The sequence below is a fragment of the Plectrocnemia conspersa genome, unplaced genomic scaffold (assembly GCF_051122295.1).
Source record: "Plectrocnemia conspersa isolate PC_06_02 unplaced genomic scaffold, ASM5112229v1 ptg000001l, whole genome shotgun sequence".
Taxonomy (NCBI): Eukaryota; Metazoa; Arthropoda; class Insecta; order Trichoptera; family Polycentropodidae; genus Plectrocnemia; species Plectrocnemia conspersa.
Window position 1 is genome coordinate 3,015,455 of NW_028277165.1, and position 27,122 is coordinate 3,042,576.

Consider the following 27,122-nt stretch of genomic DNA (forward strand, 5'->3'; position numbering starts at 1 on the left):
CATGTTTTTCATAGAAACAAAAACCGGGTAATTTTTTACGGGTATCCGGTTAATTTTATTTAAATATTTTTTTCCATTATTTCAAAGTAAATGGAAGAGCCGAATCGGCGTTCTTAAACGACTAACGTCTTTGAACGACAAAAAAGGGACAGCACTTAGCGACCTATAGATTTCGAGATAAGCGAATGCATAGATAAGGACTATTTTGAAAATATAAATTTTTACAAAAAGAACATCACTAAAACTTTGTTTCTCTACCTACATATAATACATATAATAAATACAATCATCTAATTTCTTTTATAATTTTAATAAAATTTATTTCCTCAGTATTTTTCATGTGTAATTTGTATTATTATTGCCAAATATGTGTTAAAATAAATATTTCGGTTTTGTACTGTTACACATGTATGTAGTATGTAAGTATATGTATATATGTACCAACCGATGGAATGTAAAAATAGTTCGATTGAGTAAAGTATTAATATATTGATTTTATTTCAATACCTTATTATTTTTAAAAATGATATTAATTATTAAAGTAAAATTATATATATCACGTCATATTTAATTAAAGATTCAAATGTAATAAAAATTGGACTTTTAACGGCTTACAAAAATTACCCGGAACCGAACCGGGTACCCGGTTCTTTCCCGGAAAATACACGTATAACCGGGTAATTAATTAGGCCGGGTATTTGGATGTCCTAGTTATGAACGTCTGAGGAAAGATGTGCTATTTAGTGCTCCTTGCAATATTTCCAAATAGTAACGCAATTATTTGGTTATGAGATCTCTCTCCCATTGTCCTGTAATAAAACTGTCTGGGTTTGACTTTTGATCACTCTTTACGTTTATTCAAAATAATCGTTAAATAACAACAAATTGTGCAGGTTATTATACCTTCACACTTTATTATTTTTTCAAATCTTCATTACAATTAAAATATACATTTTTATTAAAATGTAATATATAAAAACGATAAAGAGCTATATAATCAAAATAAATATTAAAAAGCTATATAATCGATCATATTATAAATTTTATAACAAGAATAAAAGTATCTATGTCCGAATTATACGGTGTACGTTATAGCGTGAATATAGACTCACACACGCACACGTACGCATACAAACGGCTAATAATATGTACTTATTACCCACATGAATACAATCGATGTTATACGTCTGAATTATTTCCTGTGCCTGAAAGTTAGTGAATCAGAAACTCTTTATATTTATAAAACATTATAAAATCGTAATTAAAAACCGAATAAATCATGCCAATAATTTTAAAAATAACTGAATTTTGCATGCAAATAAAATAGTAATAAAATAATTATACAGGTCTGACACATACAGTATCTAACATGTTTTTCAGTTCCTAGGAAGCAGCATTAGTACTTAGAAGTAGTTAAAACTATTTATGAAAAAATAATTACGGTTCCATCGACAAAATACATTTTTCACAATGGGTCAAATTGTTGAAATATGCTTTTTTTTATTATTTAAAAATTGTAAAGTTACCTAAAATGGTTATACTACATATATTTAGAAATGCTCATCCATTTATGTTTTTTAGAATGTAAATATTCTAGTTTATTTATGTTATGGTCATTACATTAGTTGGCAACGGCAAGAAATGTTTGGTCCAATTCAAGAGGGAACTCCCGCTCGGACCTCTTGTACTATCGGCTTGCGAACTGCGCGGTCACGGTGGCGAGCCTGCGTAGTATTGTATATAAATATCAAATAATATTTTTTTTAATATTTTACAGACTACGTTAAATTGCTCAAAATTTAATTATGGCAATGTAATCAAAATATTGTCATATTTTTCTTATTTATAAATAATGACGAAAAAGATTTTTTTCTTGTGACTGCTGCATCTTAATGCAATGATAAAGTCAAGCTAGATGTAATATATTCATTAAACTAATTTTTCTATATTAAAATTATATTATTCAAAAACTTAATAGCCATAATAAAGTAGATGGTTTGTCTAGTAATTACTCTAAATATTTTTTGCTACAAATATTTAGGAATTAAAATGTTTTTATATTTTGATTCAATGCAGGTTGCATTGGCGTTAAACTGTTGCACATACAGCTACAAAATAAATGAATAAATTTTACATGGTGTTTTTTTGTGCGCTACTAATACTTCAGTTCCGCTTCGCCGAATATCTCATCCTTTGTCTTCCCATCGAAACGTTTCAATCAGAATGGCTCATAAATAATTGATAGCGTTCCAATTTTATATACTCTGGAGCCTCTCTCTGCAGAATTACAATAATACAACGTTGCGTGCCCCTGTCTAAAATTATGTTCAGATCTCGGCCTGGGGGGTCTCGACGGGCCAACAACACAATGGATCTCCGTTAAAGTCTTTCGTTGGCAAGATGCAGCGAATGTGCAAGCTCCTAAAAGTTCAGAGATACATAGGTATACATCTAGAGATAATAGGGGCGAGTGCCGTGTCCGCAACGGCGCGTATCCGACCCGTAATTAATGAATCGATCGTCGCCGGCCCTAATGGTCGCTGTGGCCTGTCCAAGACGAGACACTGTCTGCCTGTCCTGGCCAAGACATAACAGAAAGGCGGCGGTTAGTAGACGCTGCATTAAAAACACATTTACTTTGCATTTCGGCGTAATTACGTTAGAAAGATAACGTTGCGTGCCAACTAACCGCTGCTTCTATACTGCTGTTGGTGAACGAAAATATCGCCACACCGACATATGGCTAATGACACCGCATCAACTGCCCGGAATGAGATATCGCGTGTACATACACATGTAGTGAGGATGATGATAGTTGAAATCCCACTTTCAAAAAAATTACTAAAAATAAAAATAGTGGGCCTTTTTAACGACTTTCTTAAAACTATTTTACTTAGTGGCAGTCAAACGAATAGAACATTTATCAAATTATTGTGAAACGGCATATATATAGTACAAAATTATTTTCTTTATTTTATAAATAATATATATAAACACGGTTAAAACTATACAATTATTAAATATTTAAATAATTATTTTCCATATAAAATTAAATCAATAGCGTTAGTACTCGAAAAGTATTTATTTGAAAATCACGTCTTTTACGGACATCATCTCTGCGCCAGCTTCTCCACCACCGCTCGGAAAATAACGATCTCGTCCATCATAGCCTGTCGCAATATGTAATATAATCAAATAAAATTCTTATTTTTGGGTCATAGTTCGCATACAAGATAAAGAGGAACGGTCTAAGAATGAAATACTAAAGCAAGTTGTTTCAAGACAAAAAAACTGGAGCTCAAAACTCAGAAAATGTTATTATAAAAAAAAATAATCGGAACCATTTTAACATGGATTTACACCAGTAATATTTTATTTTTTGAACTGCAAGTCATCGAAAATATGGATAATAAAATAATATGTAATTTACCTTTTTATACCAATAATAATAGCCTACAAATATCAACAATCAAAGAACATTGTTATTTTCATACCAGAAAATACAATAAAAATATGTTGCGTACCGCACTAACCTATTTATTTCAGGCATCGGAGATTAGCATAAGAACATCCTTAAATTTAAATATAAGCACAAAGTGCCTAAAAACATTTTGCTTTAGAAGCTGAATAACGCATTTTAATAGCTCCAGATCTTCAGATTAAAATACTTAAATTAGCACTTAATTCATTGTTTTTTCTAATTTTTCCTCTAGCTAATTTTCTTTTATTAAACTGTAACCATAACCGTTTCATTTATTTTTTAGTTATTAGTAGGTAACATTAAAATTGTTTCAAAGCTATATTGTTTGTCTTATAAAAAAGCATACAATATTATTTAGCTTTCAGAAATCACGAAAACTTTAATTGAACTAATAATCAAATTTGTTAAACAAAGATAAACATTTTGTGTATTATTTTGATAAATATTTTTATGAAATTTTATTTTGCTTTTGAATATTTTTCTGTGCTAAATTTACATGTTTTGGTGATTGATTATTTTGTTTATAATGGAACGAAAGAAAAGCGAAAGCAAAAATATACACGCTGTCCAAACAGCGCATGTCTTCAAAAGTCTTATATCAAATCATTCCTTTTCGTGATTTCCTGTGCGAATGAACTTAAAATTTTGTGGCTATTTCTGCTTTTATCTGGATTCAGTTAAAAAATATTATATTTAAAAATTATTACAAGATTGCATTATGTTATATATAATATATATACATTAAATAAAAACATGAAAAATGGGGTACTAACGTCCCCCCTTCGCACAGTCCAGGGTAAAATAAACATATTGTTAAATACAATACATAAATATATGTAAACACATATAGTTTCTTTGGCAATGTCACAAAATATCTTCATTCGATAAATGTTTCTCAATCTTAGATTCTCATTTTTCTACTTGGGCCCCATATTTGGATTAAAAACTTTTTAAAAACTAATTTGAATTCTAAACTAAGTTGAACTAAGTTCTCCTAGAAAAATTTTATTTTATATTTCTAGTCAAAACTATAGATTTTGCTGCATATAATATAAAAGTCAGAAGGTTAGTATTGGACAAACTGTTCAATGTTCGAATACCGAATTGTAAAAATAATACTGATTGTTTTTAAAATATAAAAACATTATTTAAAAATATAAAACTCCTGAATCCTAGTATTTTAAATTTCACTTTTTTTATAATATTTTATGCCAAAGATCATATAAGCTTTTTATTTAGTCAAGTATAGAAAAAATAATATTGGAATTACTACGAATAGTATTTAAAGCACGATAGACGAATGGTATAAATCATTCACTTGAAAGACCTGGGTTCAAATCCCATACCGACCTTAGTGCTTTTAAATTTCTATCGTGTCTGAGAGATCGGAATTAGTGATTATTATACAATTATAATTCCGATCGATTATCACAGATTAGGTTTACCTATATTTTCCTATTCTCACGGATGAAATAAAATCGAGTTAGGTCGAACATATCTGGTATGGAAAATTCTATGATAATAAGCTAATATAGCTCATAGAAAATATTTTATATGTATTAAAAATAAAAATAAAATAAAAAATAGCTGCCTAAATATTCCAGTATCAAATATTAATAAAATCGTAAATCCATTGTGATTTTTATTAGAGTAACATATTTTACAGATAATGTAGCATATAATATTTATATGCATCATCTAGAAGCAAAATGGTATTTTTTAGCTTGTGAAGTACAGCTTTAAATTAACTATTTAAAAAAATATATTGCCTCTTAATATAAATCTATACTTATCAGCTGATATTTTCACTAAAACATTTAATGTAAATAATAGCTAAATATTTTTATAAACATGAATGAAGTTCCTTACGTAGCTCATTATTAGATTTTTATATATAATTTGTACAACCCAACAATATATTTATTTTTTCGACTTAATTTGCAAATAACTAAAACACGACGCTAAACTGTAAACATCTTCCTTATAAATATAAATCATATATTGTGGGGGCTACATTCATCTGCACAATTCGTTATAATTCAGAGGTCACTTCAATGAATATTTAAAGCAATAAACGTTGAAATCAACACGTTTAAATAAAGGGACACTCACAGTATTTCACAACAATATAAGAGAGATCTCATGACCAACAAATTGCGTTAATATTCGGAAATATTGCACAAATCTACCCCGAAATAAAAAATCTACGCATAAATACCGCCAAAACTTTTTGTTTGGAAAGAACGCGCGCTACATACCATTATTATTTATTATTTAGAGTAGCCATATAAACCGTTTCTCTTTTAAGGTATCCAAAAAGCAATGCAATTAACTTTCAAAGTTGTAATGAACTAGCATTATAAAACTAATGATAAAAAGGTATCCAAAAAGCAATGCAATTAGCTTCCAAAGTTGTAATGAACTAGCATTATATAACTAATGATAAAATTAAATATAAATAAAAATGGCATAACTACGAATGAGTTGGAATGCGTGAGCGATCGGAATGATTTCGGATGGTCGTTTGGAAATTGTGTAGATTTTGGTTTATTAAATAATTTACTTTTAGGTATGGACTGGAGCGATAGTTTCAAAGCATATAATAACAAGTTCAAGTTAATAATTACTGTATTTGTATCATTTGTAAACATAACTAAGATTTAATCATTGTGGCAATTCACTATTTTTTAAATTGTGAATCATAAACAACAGGATGTTGGCAACTCTAATCAATTACGAAAAATCTCGAATATTTGCTTTGTAAAAATCATCTCGAAATATGAGATTTAATGCACCGTTCACTTGATTATCTATATTTGCAATCATAAGATGCCTTTCTCCACATTTTTAACATCTCATGCCAATTTACACAATGTGGATGAAACAAAAAATATTAGACTTTTGCTGACATTCTATGGACTATATTGACATTTAGATTTATCTGAACAATAATAAAATTTTATATTGTTAATAAAATTTAACACAAAAGTGAGCGAATAATTGAAAGAAATACGAAGAAAGGTTTTTGAGATAAATAAAAAAGAAGCTGCTGGACCACTTCGGATGTTCTCGCAGATCAGATCTGACACAATATAAATCACAATTTAATGAAACGTTGAACAGTGACAAGTGGTTGCCGTCTCGTGGCGTGTGTGGGGCGCTTTATACGTTTACTTACAAGTTTTTCTGTTCTTATACTTGTAATAAAGAAATACATTGTTACGGAATGGAATATTCGAAAAGTAAGCAAACGGTCAGGCAATTAATTTTATTCATTACCCGAGTTTATAAAGTTCCGCCGTAATAAGAGAACTTTCATGAAAAATAACGACCGTCGTAAAAGTTTAGTGCTGCGAATTTTTAAAAAGGTACGTTAATGAAAGAATGTTACAGTTTTTCGTTCTCATTTTTAATGTCTTAAGGCGCGATCTTATAATCTAATAAAATGACTATTTAATTTGTTTACTCTTTCGTATCTCTAACGTAAAATTAAATTAAAGCACATCCAAGATATCAGATAATGTTTATGAAGAATTAATAACTGTATATAGCGTTTATTTATTAAATAAAATAATAATAAAAAATCAGGTAATTATTCGTTACACTGTAAAATATTTTTTTACACAATAATAAGATTTGATTCATGTATATTATATATTTACACAATAATTAAAATATGTTAATATATTTTTTATTCTTTGTAAAAATTTTCAGTATATAAAAATATGTAGTAGTATTTTATTTATTATGTAACAATTTTATTTTATCATGTTTAGTTCATAATGATTTAAAAATTAGCAATTCACAACAAATATATTAATAAAATTTGGACTACTACAATGCAAATATAAATTGCAAAATCAAAATAAAGAGTTTAAAAAATCTATTAGTCTTACATATAATTGATGATGGAAAAAGCTAATGATATAATTTATTAAAGTCATTACTTTTACAGCTAAAAAATACAGATTTTTTTAATTGACTCAGTGTTGATTTAAAAACATTAAATTTTAATTAAAATATTGGTTAAAATATATTCAACAATTAATTTAAAAATAAAATTAAAGTCATTCAAGCATCAAAAACATATTTAAAAAATCTCCTCGAACACTTTATAACGAACAGGTTTTTTAAAGCGCTTTTCAATATGAACAACACACAATAAATACTTCCTCGTGGCACAACTAATGACCGGCCATTATGTTACTATATGTTATATGTTAATATTAACGACCATGTGTAATTCTACGGTTGGATTGAAACGAATCGAATGCACGGTGCGCTTATCTGACCATTGAAGCACACTTTATTTTGTATCACTGAAGCACCACAAAGAAGCGTGAATCATCGAAGCACACTATTTAAAAAGTCTCGATATGGTCTCGTAATCGCTTGGTGAATCCCTTCACGTAAGCTCGGTGTCCTTTGTTGAAATTCCTATGTCGCTCCTTGCCATTATGTCACGTAGGTATACTTTGTGCATCCCTAGTCGTCAGATTCGAGTATGGAAACTTTCTATCCATTGTCCGATCGTGAACGAACGTGATCGATGTGCACGTATAGTGGTTTGGCAATCGTGATTCATTCAAAACACGAACTACCCGAAACTAGAGGTGGAAAATCGATTTTTGGATCGCCCGGGGCAAAATTTAGGTAATGGATTTTTAAAACGATTGACCAGATTGGATTGCAATTATTCTTTTTATTCAGTCTATGTCTATATTTAGGCGTTGGTATTATTTTATGAGTTTCTGTAATTAGCGTTTTAATCGGACAGAATCTAAAGCCAAAGAAGTATTTATTTCTTATCCAGTTCTTGCCCTTTATTTTAATATTTTAATAAAATAATAATGAATTCAATATTCAGCATTAAAATTAACGTATTTAAATTTATATATAATGGATGTTCTATCATGTCATTCAGAGGGCGTTCAGAGGGCGAGCGTCATACTTGAGTATACATCTATTGCATTTATAAAACCGATATTTATTGAAAGACGCGCAATAATAAGAACAAATAAAATTTTACATTATAAACAGCTAATTATATCGGTAAAAAAATACGCTTGCTCGGGGTGGAGTAACATTATAAATATTTTTTTTCTAAGCTGCGAGTAATTTAAAATAATGCGATTCAAATAAAATATAACACGCTAATTTTTATTACTATGAATTAAAAAACACTGCCATAAGCATATCAAAAAATACAAATATTACGAAGGACTAGTATAAATATGTTGGTAATTTTTTTGTGTAATATATTATATATCTTGTTTGTGTTATTGTTTTTGTTAATATTTATTGCATTATATTCATATTTTTGAATACCCTCATTCATAACTTTAAGGTTTGGTAACAGTTGAATTTTGCGTATTTAAATTAAGTCGGGGTTTACCACTTTCGTATTTCTAACCCTTAAGGGTGTGACTTCGCAGCTAGTAAGACGTAGGTGAAAACTATGGTGGGCGCGTATCGTTTTCTCCGAGCAGTGGTGGAGAAGCTGGCGCAGGGATGATGTCCGTCGAAGATATTCAGGGCTCTTGTAGGTGGCAGGAGGCAGTTCCTCTTGTTATGTTAGTCGTATGTCTGCCGGAGTCTACCCTCTCTCCGCTGGAATTGAGGCTCAAGTATTCAGGGCTGCAAAGCTTGCTAACCAATTATAAGCATTTATCGATCATCTTAGATCAACGAAATACATCTTTAAAAAGTGACATTTCCTTGATGGATATCTTCAAGCTCGAATTGCGCAACGGGAATTTTGTTGTATTACGGTGCTATTTGTGTTCTGGTCATATATTGTTTCCTGTGGCCGTTTCGTAACTAATATTCATTCAATGCACCGGAGTATCCTTGCGATTTATTATGTGACCCTTTCTCTAGTCATAACGAATGTCGTAACGAGAGCCTTTGTGTGATTCCACTATTGTCTAGTTTATCCTTAGTAATGAATGATCACTTCTGACCAGAGTAATTAATGCGAGTTTCAAGAATAAGATCACCTACAAACGAGAGCATCTGTGTGGTCCCCCACATAAGATATATTTTTTTATTTAAAAAATCTACTAATACGTTTCAGAATAAAATATAGAAGTAGGTTAGTATAAAAAGTTGTGTTATATATGATTTTTATCACTTTATTTTAAATGACTTTTAGGGGTTATGGCCCTAGGGGTGATTGACCTAGTGGCCAATGACATTCATTGAACTTATTTTTGATGGTTTTGTAAAAAAAATAGTTCCTTAATTTTTTAATAAAACTGGTAAGATATTTATCAGTCAGTAGAATGTCATTTTTTGCGCACCCTGCTCTTCGAACTAGCCCTGTATCTAGTAATTTGCCAATAAAAATAAAACTGCTTTATAAGAATAGATATATTAAAAGCATTCATAATTTAAGAGCATTTTGAATGTTGGTATTTTTATACAATGCTTGAAGTTTTAATAGAAGTCAAGACTAATTTAGCTAGGAATAATTTTGGGGAGACTAATATTTTTTGTAGGGCCGATTTTTTAAATATAAAATACACAGCAATACTTTTTAGTTTTAATTAAGCATCAATATATATAACCACAGTTTAAATGTTTTTGGCATATTAGGATGTTAATATTGATGAGTAATATACTGATATAACCACTTGCTTTGATATCCATTGATATTGTCCATCATCGAAAGGGTTCTCCTAATCACATTTCAATCTGACTCGTGTCATTCCAGTCCAGTGAGACATTTGCACAATCTCCTTCATCCATCGTCCCCTGTCTTCCTCGCCAATGAGCATACGCGTCCCGTCTCAACCCATCCGGGATTATCTTTCGTTAAATTTTCATCCCCTCTTAAAGTTTTGGTACATGTCATTCGCTCTTGGGACAGTCGTTTGAAGCTTGCTGACAGGACGTCTGGAAATCTGGAACGCATCCAATGAATTTCCTAGCGCTATCTATGTTTGCATCTTGACGTATTTGGCATGGCAGTACAAAATAAACAAATAGATACTGAAAAAAGTGAAGGGATCGTTGGAAACCTAACCGATTCTATATTGATCTCAGTGTGAAGAGTCCTTGAATAGATCGTTAACGGTTTATAAATGTTTTTTTATTAGTCGAATAACGTACTTATTTATTATAGATAAATATATATAATAAACATTAATGTGTTTTTTTAATGAAAGCAATTTACTGTGTAAATTAGAGAGATATTTTGCATATTCGTGGTAATAAAATTCAGATATATTTTTAATATTTCAAAGAATTTTATTTAAATCCACTGCTTGCCTCATTTCACATACTTTTAAAGATATTTAAAAGCAACATTATTATCCTTATGAAGCACAATTTACAAATAGCATGCTAAAAATGTGCTAAGGACAAGTTTTGAGCTGACAATTCTTCACGCTTACAAATGCCAAATTGCAAGATCTATATGTAAAACTTAACACTGATTTTCACTATGTCATTATTTTTTTATTAATTCCTGATATAAATTAACTAATTTAATATAATATAATTATTTTATTTTTATTACATAAATGTACAAAGTTAATGTACATTGCGATGAAAAACTAGTCACTCAATAAATAGTTTCAACCATCACAAATAATAGCTAATCAAACCAACGCAGCATGTCACAGCCGGCGCGACTCATTGTTAAACGCCCCGCGAAATTATAAGCTTATAAATAAATAATAGGCAATTGGTTTAACGTTCGCTAACTTTATTACCATTGTATGTTAAACAAGGCGTTGTTGCGTAACGACATTGCAAAGTTTCTCAAATAGAGCATCGTAACGCGGAACGAATAAACTATTGCGATTGCAGATCGAGTTTTAAAAATCGTATCTAATGAAGCTATAAAAACCAATTGTCAAATCAATATTCATTAAATTTGTTTAGAACATGATCGAAATACTAGGTAATAGAAAAGCCATAAATAAGTCGTTGAATCGTCGCCTGACCATGAATAGATTGTAAAGATTTTTTTATCTATTATCTATACATGTCAGTAAATTACAATTGTATTCCATTTTTAAAACTCATGACATGCTTTAGGGGGAACAGTCAGAATGCTTTTCTGTTAAATCGCAGCAAATATTTGTTACAGTCCGAAGGAATTCAGATGAGCACATCTCCCCCGATGCGAAAGCTCCAAGTGATGTTTGCTCGTGGAATTTCGCCTCAGTAATTGGACGGAGCTTTCGAAAGCTCTTCTGTCAAATACGACGACGCGTAATTCGATAGCCACTTCTACATCGTTTATGTATCTCGAGTACATCTAATGTGTGTAATTTGTATCTATTGTAAATGTATCGTATAACATCAGTTGTGAGAAGTGGCAATTAAAGTTGCTCTTTTTCCTAGAATTTTAGAATTTATTTCAAGAAGTTCTTCAGAAATATTCCACCTGGTGATAAAATGAGCCCTGTAACGTTTTTAATTAATCAGACAACGGGATTTATGTTACATCGGAATTTTTTATTCGTAAAACAACAAAACTATTTTTGCTTTGATTATTAATAAGATTAGTAGAAATATATACAGTATTTTACAATTTTTTTTATAATATTGAGTATTTTTTAAAAATTGATAAGCAATGCTTAAAGTTAAATTTAAATCAACATCGATGTTTTAAAAATTAAGAATCAATCTATATTGTAAAAACTAAGAGACAACTTTTTTCTAACAATTTTAATAACTATTTGGCGGACGGATACTGACGTGCAAGTAGAGCTTCCGGCCCGAATAGAACCGGAACCGGGTACCCGTACGTTTTGAAAAGAACCGAGTACTCTGAGTCTTGATCGCTTTTCTTTCATCAGTTAATGAATAGCACTCTAGCAAGAGATGTGAACAAATTTTTTTTTTAATAATTTATTATTGATTTAAAAGTAACAAAGAAATTATTTATTTTTTACTTTTTAAAACGTACAAATAATAAATTCTACTTGTACAATTATGCCAGCACTACACTCTCTGGAAGTTGGCCAAAGTAGGCCAAGGACGGAGAACATAGTGGGTTACTTCGGTCGAGTTTGGTCCTGCCCGCTCTAAAATCTCTCGGTAGTTGTCCGCGGTTACCGAGAACGGGAGGTAAAGTGGGCGTAATTCAGTCGACTTGGCCAGCTTCGAGCGCTTCCGAACATTGTCGGCAAAAGGACCGGAGTCAAAGTAACCGAAGTCGGAGCTGCTCTTTCGAGCGCGAGCCGTGAGATACTTCCCCTTTCGCTCTCTCGCGTGTTAAGTACGAGAGTGAGAGAGATAATGATATGGTGTTTTGCAAACTGAGAGAGAACGAGTAACTCGGTTCAATTTCAGTATGCGCGTAGGCGTCCTATGGTCAACACGCATGACTCTTCAACAGACTCTTACTGACATCTTTGAATATTTTAGGGCACCAAAAGGGATTAGTTATATTTTTGATAGTATATTCTTCTAACAGATATCGTTATTATATTTTTTTCATATAAAATTAAATAATTAAAAAATAATTAGTGGTACTTGATTTTGTTAAAAAAAATCGTTTCGAATATCCTTATGTATTTTCCTAGATCGGTTTATATTAATGTCACACCATAACGAATTCTTATTTAGAATCGATGGCGACAAATTCTAGGATAGTCACAAAAGTGGTGTTCGTATTTTGAAGTATCATTTTTATGCCTTATGTCATTTTTCAAAAGCCGACAAAGAGTTTGCGTAAATTGAATATTTACGACCGAAAAGTTTTCACTGATATTTTATTGGTGAGTGCCCACACAAACTTTTATAATTATCAGTAGCGTAATTTTAATAATATGACAATTTAAAAATTGCGATTATTTGGCACATTTTTCGATCGCGCGCAAATATGCCAGCTGTACGTGACAGCAGCCGCCGTGCGGACGTCATTCACGGCCGCCGTCCGGACGGCATATGAAATTTGTGGCAGTATGGTTGCTACTCGGAAGTCGGCGACGTCGGCCGACTTCAGTTGAACTTCGGTTCGGACAAAGTGCAAGCATTAGGTGATTCATAAATGAAAGATTGTAAAATTTTATGATGCTTTCAAGTTTTTAATCCGCGAGAGTTAACAATGATCGGCACTTCATAAGGTTTCTGTTAATTTTTTGATCCATAGTAGAAACACGTTTTTACTGCCAATAATATATTGGGACGGGTGAGCCCTTTCACGTGTAGGTATAATTTGTGTCGATGTGTAGGACGTTGAAAAAGCGCTAGATAGTAATTCGACTTTTTCCAGATTAGTATTGCCTATGTTGTTTTATGTTTTTATCATTGATATACCAAAATTTGTACCATTGTGATCGAGCTAGCAACTTAATGAAACCATACATTCATGCAAGTCTTTCTTTAAGATCGTTTTCAGCTCTTCTAAATCATACAAGTTCACCACGCAGGTTGATGAGGCGATTTTGAGATGACTTTCGACCGTGTCGCCGGACGATTGGACTAATCGGGGGTGCCGTGAAAATATCGTGGGTCGTTTTTCGTTCATGGTAGATTTACGACTTCCTCGTCGTGCGCGCATATCGCGACATTTTCGAACCTGCTATTATTTCCGACGTCGGATTCGTGAATTTATGGAATACGAATGAGAGAGCGGGCCGAGTTTGAAAAATGGCACTTTTGTTATTCCCACTCCGGCGATTTAAATAAATGACAAATGAAACGTTTATAAATTTTCGACAAGAATAACACAATGGACCGGCACTGTCGATTTATCGACTTGGATTAGCATAATTCCAATATTCAATTTTCGTCAGAATTTCCACTATATTATGTTACGTAAAAGCGCGCACCATTGGTCGATTAATTCTATAAATCAAAAAAGCTTTCCGTTCCACATAACAAAAAAATGCTAAAAGCGACTTCATTGAATTTAAAAATCGCTTTCATATAATATTATTATAATACCAATCCATAAGAACTTTGTTTAAAATTAATAATATCGCCACCTATTTTAATCTATCAGAATGCGCTATCGAGTTGCTCCACATGTGGTGCTCCTAGTGCTTCTAATTCCGCTGTGACGTTACGTCAGTATAATTTTACAGCTTCTTCAAAGCACCATATAACGATTTTTACGATATTTACTTCTCATTTTATTATCCGTCAATACTTGTCTTGGCAATGTCAAAGCCAGAAAGAAAAGGACTTGCCAAAATATTAGAGAACGTACTTTAAATTTACGATAGATGTCAAAAATCACTTTAGGTTTAAATAGATTTAAATAGACGTTTAGTGTTATGAGTCGATCGACCCACCATACATACGCTCATAAGACTTGCAATATAGTTAAGGTCAGTGTGAGCTTATTTATACATATTTAAATTTCAATTTTTGTGACAGTATAGAATTCTTAAGCACCCTGTGCATGTTTGTTAGCAAAATCCAATGTGTCATTTTTTTGCAAAATGGCGACAAGTATAAAAATTTAAACACGCGTAACTCAGTAGGTTTGCATTTTACCAAAAAGATCTCTATATATAAAACGTTTAGAAGCCTAAAATACATCCAAATAAAATACAAAAAAAATAGTTTTTTGCTTCAAAACAAGCGATGTATCAGTTCGATCGGACCCCCATACTAGCCATTTTGAGAGTTTCAGAAGAGTTAACGCTCTTAACTGCTTGGTTTTAAAGATTAAAAAATTAAATTTTAGTATCGCATAGAACTACCGTGCACCCCCTATACGTTTCGTATTAAAAAAATATATAAAAAAAATTCAAAATGGCGGCTAATGTAAAAATTTAAAGTGTCATAACTTTGCAAAATGAAATCCTACTGAAAAATGTCGTATGCAAAAAGTGTTTAGAAACTTAATTTGCATTTAAAAACAATTTTTTATTATTTTTTTTAATAAAAACCGAGTCTTGCGGTATATTGACCGGGACCCCGAACGAGCTTTTATGCGACTCGGCATTAAGTTAACGCTCGTATTTGGTTTCTATTAAAGATATTGACTTGAATTTTTGATACGAAATAGAGCTTTCCAATATACTTACGATACTGTTTAAAAAAAATTTAAATTTAAAAAAAAAAGTTTTTTTTTTTCAAAACACGTTTAGTGTTATTAGTCGATCGACCCACCATACATACGCTCATAAGACTTGCAATATAGTTAAGGTCAGTGTGAGCTTATTTATACATATTTAAATTGCAATTTTTGTGACAGTATAGAATTCTTAAGCACCCTGTGTATGTTTGTTAGCAAAATCCTATGTGTCAATTTTATGCAAAATGGCGACAAGTATAAAAATTTAAGCACTCGTAACTCAGTAGGTTTGCATTTTACCAAAAAGATCGCTATATATGAAACGTTTAGAAGCCTAAACTATTGTACATCCAAATAAAATATAAAAAAAAATAGTTTTTTGCTTCAAAACAAGCGATGTATCAGTTCGATCGGACCCCCATACTAGCCATTTTGAGACTTTCAGAAGAGTTAACGCTCTTAACTGCTTGGTTTTAAAGATTAAAAAATAAATTTTTAGTATCGTATAGAACTACCGCGCACCCCCTATACGTTTTGTATGAATAATTATTGAAATGGTAAATTTTAGAGAATATATCGAATTTTTTTCAAGCTCAACTAATTTTTTCCTAGCCTGCTGAGATAAAAATAATTCCGATTTGGCCCTTTACAAAAAATATTAGCCTTCTCCTGCTAATATACTAGTCTCGCAAATTTATAAAGATAATATTTTTGTGTAGTATTTTTGCACAAGAAAATATCATAATTCATAAGCAAAATAAATACAGATTAACATTATTTGTAAATATTGAATAATAGACATAAGCCACTTTCAGTAATAAAATTGTAATAAACTCTAATTCTGTCTAACAGCTGTAAATCACAATCACATAGCATAATTGTAGTTGATTTTATTTGTCCAACCTTGCAACCCAAACATGATGCAGTACATACATACATTATATTACACTATCCTGTTAAATATTCCACAACTGCACAACCTCGTTTGTGCCGTCTAGCCGGATGCCATTCATATTAATATTACATCATATATGTATGAACAAGTTTATAAATATACTGTTCACACCAGCACCAAATTGCAAAACGCAACCCCTCTATTAACTCCATTGTAAACTTCACATCTCGCCATCGCATTTTTTTCAACACCGTGAATAATTTAAAGTTGCATTAAAGTTTCAAAAGCATTCGCGCAATTTCGGGGAAGAGTGGGTCGAGTTCGTGGAGAGTGAGGGTACAGTAGACATCGCTAAAATAGATTCCCAAGTGATTGGATATTTGGCGAGGGACGACGGCTGATAACGGAGAAAAGCCTACCAGAGCGGAAACTGAAGCTTCAAAACACTTCGGAGCTATAATCGAGTACCCATTCGGAGTGGTGCTTCCAAACAAAGGCGTATTTATTATTACATTTGATGTTTGCTAGATGTATCCTCATACATCTTATTGTGGAACTTGTGTGTTATTATATTAGTGCAGTAAATTCATATTTAAAATAAATAAAAGGGAAAACCGTATTGAGTGATTTATTACCGGTGCAAGACAACTAGCACATTATTTTATACTGTTCAAAAACAGGTGCCATTAAGTTTTTCTTTATATAACAACATATTAACAGTGAAAGACTTAAAATATTACCAAAATATTTCTACCTTGTACATATCATATATGGAAATCTTAATGAAGAGCAAGGATGACAAAAAAAATTTTAAAGTCTGGTTTCCTTATCATTTTATGCGAACTGATGATTTTATGCATTTCAAATTTACAATTTATACATTTCTGAAATTCCATTTCCTTAAAGAATTTCATAATCGCCGTAACCGTTCGCATCATAAGATTCCCTATCGAGCTCGACGGTTTACCGTTACATTCTAATTAGAATCCACTACTATTTGCCTCTCAGCCATACACCATGGGGGTGTTACCCTGCGCTTCTAAAGAAATATTCACCATTTTATTTTTATTATATGATAATGCTCTTTTCTTATAATAAATAAAAATATTTTATTGCTTTTGGAAACAACAATAATAGGAACACATTTAATAATGTCTATAATAATTATATTTATTTAAAAAAATTCTGAAATTTTGCGCAAAATTAAAAAAATCAGATACATAAGTAGCAAAATGAAGTTAGTGATATTGTAGGTTAATCAAATTTATTCATTTAACAATCCAGAACTGATGCCGATCCCCTAGAAATAGAAGTAGAAGGGGTGTCGCACGCAACAAAGAAAGATATAAAGCATGCTATTTCGTGTAACGGTACTTCGTCCAGACGACATGGGAATCTTATGAAGCTAACCGTTCTGGCATAAAATTCCAGTAGACTGTATATGGCCATCAATTCACATTTCAATTTTGATGAATCAAATCAACCTTTATACGTCAATTTCACAGGGGTAAAAATCATAGGGAAATGAAGATATCATATAAATTTTGAGAATTTTTTAGAATCAAATAATTCTAAAAACTGTGTTTTTTTAATCTTATCTCCATTTAAATTTTAAATAAAAGATTTCAAGGGACTAGCCTAATCCTTTCATTTGCGTTAATACAGTCAGTTCGAAAGTTATCCATTTCATAATTATTCATAATTGAAGATAAAACATAATTTATATAAATTGGTTCAAAAAATAAAACTGAGTAATGATAAGTAAATCGAACGTATGTCCGTATCATGTGCTTTAGAGATAAAAGTAGGGGCGTAAACGCAAACTTAGCATTTCTTTCTAAATTATGAATAATGTTGAAATAAATAGCCCTCGAACTGACCGTGTTAACGCAAATAGTGTATGGTCTAATGACGGCACGCCATTAAAAATTTAATCATAAACCAAATCAGGGCCAGAAGAACGTTCTGCCCTGTCTTCAACTTCTCAAAGCCGTATTTATCTGAGCGCTCATTTATTAATGACAGTAGAGAATAATGTAACTGGGCAGAAGGCGTAAAATATTCCTAAGCAACAGAATGGGAATATTGCGCGAAACCGTCAGTAATATTTTGTGAATCTATCAAAATTCAGCACTTTCGGTGTCGACTGAATTATTATTAATTTGCTTTTGGCGAATTTTGTAATAAATACTTTGATAGAAAATTATTAAGAACTTAATGACCGAAATTCATTGAGAGCGGACTCATTTTTTATTCTTTAATAAAATAATAAAATCTAGTATATGATACTTAAATTACTAAAGACGTTTTCGAGTAAAATACTGATAGAATGCACAATATAGCACCTCATACAAGGTCGAGAGAGCAGATTTTATTTCAACGCACTCGTCTACTCATTTTAATCTTTTTAGCAATAAAATAATCACAGCATAAAAATATCTAAAATATGTTACTTACATTCTTTGCAGACGTTTTCGAGTGAAATACTGATAGAATGCACAATATAGCACCTCATAGAGAGCAGATCAACGACTCGCCAAATCGTCTCCAGTTCATACCTGAAAATATATTATTCAATAAATTAAAATCTACAAATATTTTAAGTAACCATCCGCATACACTCTTTCGTGTTTTTTGTCATTGTAAATTATTTAAATTTTTATTTATATTTCATCATTAGCGCAGGGTGATAATTTTTTCCGGCACTAATATGAATTCGCTATTAATTACTTGGCAATTCTACATTTGTGTATATATAATAAAATAATTTAATTTGGCTTCTAGTATTATTTGTATTTTTAATAAATTATATTTTTCAATTGTAATATAAAAATATTTGGTTATTGTAGTAGACATTTTTTTGTGGGTTTTTATATCCTTTAATAAAATATAAAGCAAATAAACTATATGCTCTAATGCTGTATGATATTATATTATAGTTTATTATATGCATATCATCCGACCAGACGTTGCAAATGCTTTTACAAATTTACTAGGAGCGTCTAATAAGTTTTGAAATTTAATTTAATTTCAAGTTTGCTATTTATAATTTGAAGAAAACACACTTCCGAAGTAAGCTGCGGGAAGGGAGTCTTCGGATCGATCATGTACGCCAAGAATTTATTATAAGAGTACATCAAATTTAGAATACTTTGCATAATATTAGATAAAAAGTTGCTACTAAAATTATAAAATATCATGTTTGATGTACGTATTAATCAAATATTTATAAATAAATAAAATTATAATGGAGGTGAAATAGCAATTAGTGATAGGTGAAAGATGCCTCTAAACATGTAAGTAATTATTAGGGTCTAAAATAATAAATATCGTAACAAGACGTGCCTAAATAAGTTTGAATAAAACAAGTATTTAAGCGGAAAATCTTACAAAGATCTTCGTTTCGATAAATCAATAATTCATAAAAATAATATTAGATTTAGTTTATTCCAAAGTAAGAACTGTTTTGTTATTTTTATATTTCTCTGAGTACTCAAAGTACTCAGAGAAAATATCATATGATAAAGTAGACCAAGAAAATGAACCCTAAGATGAATTATGCATATAGAAGAGCCTAAAAACCAAATAGGATCGTATACCCCTATAAGTGTGTATGTACATAAAAATACCAAAATATACATTCGTTGCTTAAGTATTGCTTACAAATAATAAAATACCATTGATCTGAATTATGGACATAGTAGATACTTGGTATTTTTTTAAATTGAATACTCAGCCACGTTTGGTATTATTTATACAGCAATCCCAATACGTAATTGACGAACGAGACGAATCGGCGACGAACAATAATTCGAGTCCATCCGTTTTGTCAACGTCCAACTGTTTTTTGTCGATAAGGACCCAAAGGGTCGGGCCGCGCAAGGAAAATTGAAGTGATGATCCTTTTTTATCGCGCAGACATTCCCTTTGAAACATTCGCCCTTCGGAAATTCTTCGACGTCCTAAATCGAATATGATTAAACGCCGCACCTTCGCTGCGAAATTGCCATTTTATATTATATATCTATATATTTTGGACACGCAATATTTTAGGATAGCTTCAAAGCAATAGGTTGTTAACTGAAAGATATAAAAATAGATAAACGGTGGCTTAGTAGAAGATTCAATGCGATGTACGTGAGAATTTTAAAAGCATTGATAATTTTTTTTTCTTCCAGACTTACATACAGTTTTTTGGTCATTTTTTTTTTATCGGTTTATGCCCCAATACCAGTATTGAAAATCCTAGTTGCAATATCAACTAACTAAAATGCTAGGGTATACTATTTTTAATATTTTTTTACGTCTTATATAAAACGATGAAGAAACTAGTCTTGAAAAAATTATAGTCATTCATGTTATTTGATTAGATTTCCACGTAAAAGCTAAAAATAGTTTTCAAAGCCATGAGTTTTCACTGTGGTAAATTAAAGCAGCATTTCCATCAAGCAGAAGTTTTAGACTATCTTTAGATATTTTAAAATCTCACATTTTTGCGTGTGGACCACACAGAGCACTCGTTTGTGGTAGATCTTATTCTTGAAACATGCGTTAATTACTCTGACCAAAAGTGATTATTTATCAATAAGGATTAAACTAGATAATATTGTGATCACACAAAAGCTCTCGAAACGGTCACAAGAAACAATATATTACCGGAAAGCAAATAGCACCGTAAGGTCACAACATTCCCGTTACACAATTCAACCTCGGAGATATCCATAAAGTCACTTTCTAAAGGCGAATACTTATGTCGTTGTTTTAAGAAGCGAGTGCGACGATCGGCTGGATGATCATTGCATGATTTTGACTGGTCAGGCTTTGCAGCCCCGAATACAGACACTTGGCAGACTATGGCAGACACTCGAGGAGACTAGCAGATGCTTACCCGCTCTCAGAAAATATACGGTCATGGAGGCTCACATCTTGAGAAGAAGCACCCCAACAGAGAAGAATTAACACATATTATACTGTCCCTGCCACGCCACCGACAAGATTTCTAAGGATCTTCCACTGATATCATCCCTCCGCCAGCTTCTCCACCACTGCTTGGAGAAAATATCTCGCCCATCAGTCTGTCGCAATAAGTAATAACAATCTAATTCACACTAGTTTTGACCTGCGATTTACTGGCTGCCAAGTCGCACCCCAGAGGGTTAGAACACCCGTTTGAATTTTTTCTCTGTTATATAAACTCTGCGTGTTAGCGACTTATAACACAATAAAACGCAGCAAAATATAAAAAAATATTTAAGGACTCATTGAAAATGTATTTTTTTTAAATTTATTTTAGGCTTAATCAATAGTTACACCAACAATAACTTCAGATTAAAACAATATCTGAAACAATTAGTCAATGTCAGACTAGATGCATTTTGTAACTACTTAAAAAGCAATTAGGTATTCATATTTTATTCAAATAATATATTAAATGAAAAATTGAGTTATTTGCATGTCGTGCAATGCTTTTAACGACTCGTGCAATATTTATTTTTAAATTTTGTAATAATAAAAATAATAATAAAAAAACATCGACAAAAGCGCCGTTTGTGCGATTTCCCCCGTTGCGCATTGCCGATTGTTCTCGTTGCTTTTCCACAAGCGAAAACTCTGGAAAACAGGATGCAATTAGGCAGCATTGTTTTCCATCGGGCCATTAGGGACCATAGACCGGACAGGGACCTCGTCCTGGCCGCTTTTCCATTCTCCCGACATTTCCCATTGTTTCGCCCGATCACCATCCGGGAAATAAGAGAAATTTCTCAGACACACGAGCGATTCGTATATTTTAAAATTGCAATTTCGCATCTATCGCATAATTGAGAAGCGCTGGTATCGAACGCGAGGCAATGGCGATAACGACCGTAGTAAGTGCTTTTTATAGTCGCCGTCCAATCGTGCGTGAAAGCAAAACCTTGTTTATTTCCCAATTTGTCAACATTTCCACGAAGCGTCATGTATGTAAAAAATATTACATATGTAGTACAACGATGTGTGTATGTATTTAAAATTCACGTGTACAGTACTCACGTATAAGGCTATAAGAGTTACGCTTAATGATGCATTCAATTATGGATCGTGTTGCATTAACCATTGATGTTAATCATGATTCGGAATTAATTACATATCCAATAATGATTGCTTGAAAATAAAAAAATGTAATTAAATTAGAAAAGAGTATCGCATAAGATATAATTACAACGCTTACCTTTATTGGATATATGTAATGACGTCCATCCTCGGCGTTAACCGGGATTAAATAAACCTGTGATTAATTCGAGAGAGCCATTTTTGATATGTATTTATTATAAATCAGACTTGACTTTCCAGATGACTTTAAAAATGACTTTAAAACATGCTTGCAAGCTAATTGATAAATGGGGTGTTATTGAGCGCTGACGTCCCGGCTGCGACGTGTTAGAAAAAAGGATGTAATCGCGACTCTCAATGACACTCCACAGCTACAGCTGAACAGTGCTAAGATTTTTAAACCCTACCACTCATCAACTTTATCAGATACTTTATAAAATACATGCAAAGTCGAAAAGAACGTTTCCAGAACGAATTATACTCATAAATCGAGGTTTTATTGTATTAGAATTTTGAAGGTGATGCGTTTTTTTTCACGTAATTATTATTTTTCAAATAATAATATATAATATAATATATTACAAAAAAAAATATTCTCAGTTCCATACTAAATACAATTTTCAGTTTTCACTACCATTTATTGACTAACAGCGTGAATTGGCCATTATTTAATTGTTGGTGAAATGACTGTAAAACATGCTTATTGAGGGAACTGCATTGTGATGCAAATCTTGTGACATGCAATTATTTTTCTGTGTTGTGAATCATAGCTGTTTGTATAATATAATTATATATTTGGTATATATATATTAAAATGAAACAATTTATTTAGAGTTGAAAATAAAATGAGATATAACTTTTAATGAATTTCTTTGAAATTTAATAAATTAAACGTAAGTTTAATAGCAATTTGAATGTATCAAAGTAGTAAATGAACACTGATCTTTATTTTAAAGACAGTTAATGAATCTCTTTGAAATCCATCAAATTAAATTATTATTTCAAGAACGTATTTCTTTGGACTGAGAAGAATTTATTCTACTTTATATTGCACCACGGCCTTTTATTGCTTCTGAGAATACATACGAAGCGAAGCAAGAAGAGACGGCGCGAGCTAATGGGGCAATTTGGTCTCGTTTTCGTTTCGATTATTAATAACGCCCGTTTGTGTGAGGATGAATATGGCAATAATGGTTCACAGTGGCCCCCCGTCATTCCACTGGCAACAATAAGGTGGAAACGAACACAACTATTTAGCCCCGGCCTCGCTTTGTTTGGCCTAATTGAAGGTGATCCTGGGCACGATTGTGGCGCATCGTGGATAATGCCTTGGCCACCACAATAAACCCATGATTGATGAGTTAGCTTAATTATTCAGCGATTGGCCACGCCACTTGGTCCTGGTGTAGTAGGAGATGGACGTCGTTTCCGATGGATGTTTATGGGGAGGATATTGTGATTTTCCATGGGGGATATCGGCCGTGACTCGACGCGAATAGGAAATTGTCTGTAATTTGGCGAACGCTACCTATGTTCACCTTGGGTGCTAGATTATAGTGGTTTGTTGGCTTCTGATTATTGTGTGGAGAGCTAAGGCAGGAAGCAGGCTAAATAGTCAAGACAAAGAATGAATGGAGATTTGAAATAAGATCGTTAACAATGACTTAAATTTCGATGTTGCTATCTCTGCTTTAAATTAATGTAGATAAAATCTTGAATTTATTCAATTTCACAGAAACGTTTCATACTATATATAGACAAAGCATAGTAAATATTGATGGCATCAGAGAGTAGGTTTAAAAATATTTTTAGATTTTACATAAATATGCTAAAAGGTTGTTGTTCTTGGTAAAATATAAATCGTTATAATTTTTTTAACTACAATTTTATTATTCATTGAATGTTTAATTTACATAAATGGTCTTATTCCAACGATTAACAATGAATGAGTTCCCTTTTTATAAAATCTTTAATTTTAGAAGTTGTGATTTTGTCAATAAAATCACTAATTGAAGCGACGGCCGGAACAACGTTGTAAGCGACAATTTTTTCAAAAGCGATATTTTCATGGAATAATGTTCCTTGTAACTTAATATATCGCTTCAATAATATTTTGGGTATGTTTAAAATTTCCATAGTCATGTTTTGCAAGTGTATTCTTTCTCCCCGTGGAACAACGTTGTAAGTGTCGATACGATGTCCGCGCGTCGGTTGTGTTTCTAGCCAATTATTATCAAAAAGGCTAAATCGTGCGAAAAAACGCAAAATTAACATTGACAAATGGAAATGTGTTATTCGAAAAGTCAAACGTGATAAAGGAGAGAAGTTATACAAGTTCCAGAAATATAGAAAAACTGGCATTGTTTGCGCCAAATGAGGTGGGTGGAACAACGTTGTATGTAACGAGATTTTACTATATGACATCCCGTGACCAGTATTTTTTGTTTTAGGATAAAATTTGTAAATGCCAATATGGATGCTTTGCTGAGAAGTTAATCGGCAACAAGGTTGATCTTTTCAACAAATTTCGACAAATGACTTACGATGAACAATCTCAATTCCTTAATAATTGTATGGTAATAAGAGAACCTAATCGGCGCAAAATAAAGGAATCTGAATCTCGTCGGCATAGCACAATTACGTATAGTATGCAAATAGGTGTAGATAAAGTAAAAATATGCCAAAAAACTTTATGTGATACTTTGAAAGTTACCAGTCGCAGAATTCATAATTTTAAGAGAAAAAATTAAAATAGGAGTCGACACAAAAGATTTACGTGGGCGTCATGAAAATCGTCCTCACAGTATTCAAGACCATATCAAAAATAATGTAATAAAGCACATAGAATCATTTCCTACACAAGAAAGTCAGAATATTTCAAGGACTTCTCACAATTAGAAGATTTCAAAGACTTCTCATTGCCTGAAAGTGAAAATAGCAAAACTTGTTTGAAGATTACAGATTATTTGTGATTTCAGCTCACTACAGATAATCCCACATAACTAAGAGCATGAAAATTTCATAATGTAATGCAGCCATGGATTAACACGTCTTTAACCAAGAAGAAGAAAGGACGAGGATGCTATAATACAACACCATTAATTCAAAATATTATTTGTTTAAAACCAATTTACTCAACTTCGTTGCCAATAAACCCTCTTAAAAAAAAGAGATTTATTAGATGTGTCAGTTTTTACCCAAAGAAGATAGGACGTATTATATGAATTTATTATAAGTGAAATAAATATTATTTTAATAACTATGTTTTTGGTGTTTTATATTTTTTCATTTTTGTGTCTGGTATTTTGTCTTTTTACTGATTTTGATTATGTTATTTTAATTTTATTATTACAACTTGTTTATATACAACTAAATATAGCATTTTTAAGGTCTATACTGTCTTTTATTTATTGTCATGTATTGCGCTCACTCCTCATACAAATGAAAGCAACAACGTTGTATGTGTAGGACGTACAACGTTGTTCCACGGAAGAGAGTATATTTGCTATTTTATCGGGTTAATTAAACACAAAAACTAAAAAAAAATCTTGGTAAATTAAACAATATCACAAAAGCAACCCAATGAAATGTTTAATTATTTGCCTAACGCCAAAAATCCTATTAAAATATGTTTTTTTCGCTTCCTATAAAATTATGAATACGGCGTTTACAACGTTGTTCCGGCCGTCGCTTCAATTGTTGAAATTATAATTTTAAAGTAAAAAGTCCAAATGCTTATTAAGTTGCTACAAACATTTATATAATATGATAAGGTAAAATTTCCAATCCTAATTGGTTTAATTTTGCAACAGTTTTAGCAGTGGCGTAGCAATGGGGGGGCGGACCGCCCCGGGCGGCACTTGCTTGGGGGCGGCATATTCGCGATGGGATCGTCTAGTGTGGTTCTTAACCCTGAATGCACTAAAACATACATAAATCTACGAATAACAAGAGCTTATTATTTTAAGAAATGCTGATTTAATGACCCTGCAAAAAATGTATGGGGGGGGGGCAATTTTAAGGATCGCCCTGGGCGGCACATACCCTAACTACGTCACTGAGTATTAGTGAAGTATATGTCTCACAATATGTGGAGCGTCTGTTCCAAGTCGAATATTTTTTGATTCACCTACATAATTATTTCACTCGATTTATCATAATCGGGTGCATCCTTGATTTTGTAGCTTATTTTCTGTTTAACAATTGCCCTGATCTATTCTAGTTATCCTACTTTAAGGTTTGAGAACCCTAGGGGTGTGACTTTGAATCTAATTAGTGGAATCTAGTAGAGTTTTATTACATTATATTTACATATGTTGTGACAGACGATAAATGGCGAGATGTTTTCTTTGAGTGATGGTAGAGAAGCTGGCGGAGGGATGATTTGTGTGGCAGCAAGTGATGGTGTGAAAGCGAGCGAAACGCCAGAAATTTTCACCACAAAAATAAAAAATCTGATTCGTCCTCAATTGTTAAAGGATTTAGGCAGCATCCCGGTGGTACTCCAGAATGAGCAAATCATTAATCAGAGCGACGATTGTCATATATATGAAAATATCTAATATATACATAATAATGTTATTTTAGAAACAAGGTCATTAATCAACGTCGATTTTTAATCAGAGATATTTATTACATTCTATAGTTAAAATGTACAATAATATCTA

At 31.8% G+C, this 27,122-nt stretch overlaps 1 long non-coding RNA gene across 3 annotated transcripts in view; it reads right to left on the bottom strand.

Moving 5' to 3' along the window:
- Positions 1-27,122, bottom strand: part of LOC148238455 (uncharacterized) — a 516,616-nt gene that overhangs the window by 142,068 nt on the left and 347,426 nt on the right. For all 3 annotated transcript variants that reach the window (XR_015811667.1, XR_015811666.1, XR_015811662.1), the window contains one exon: positions 18,823-18,923. This is a non-coding gene — a long non-coding RNA (uncharacterized LOC148238455). The remainder of the gene's footprint in view (positions 1-18,822; positions 18,924-27,122) is intronic.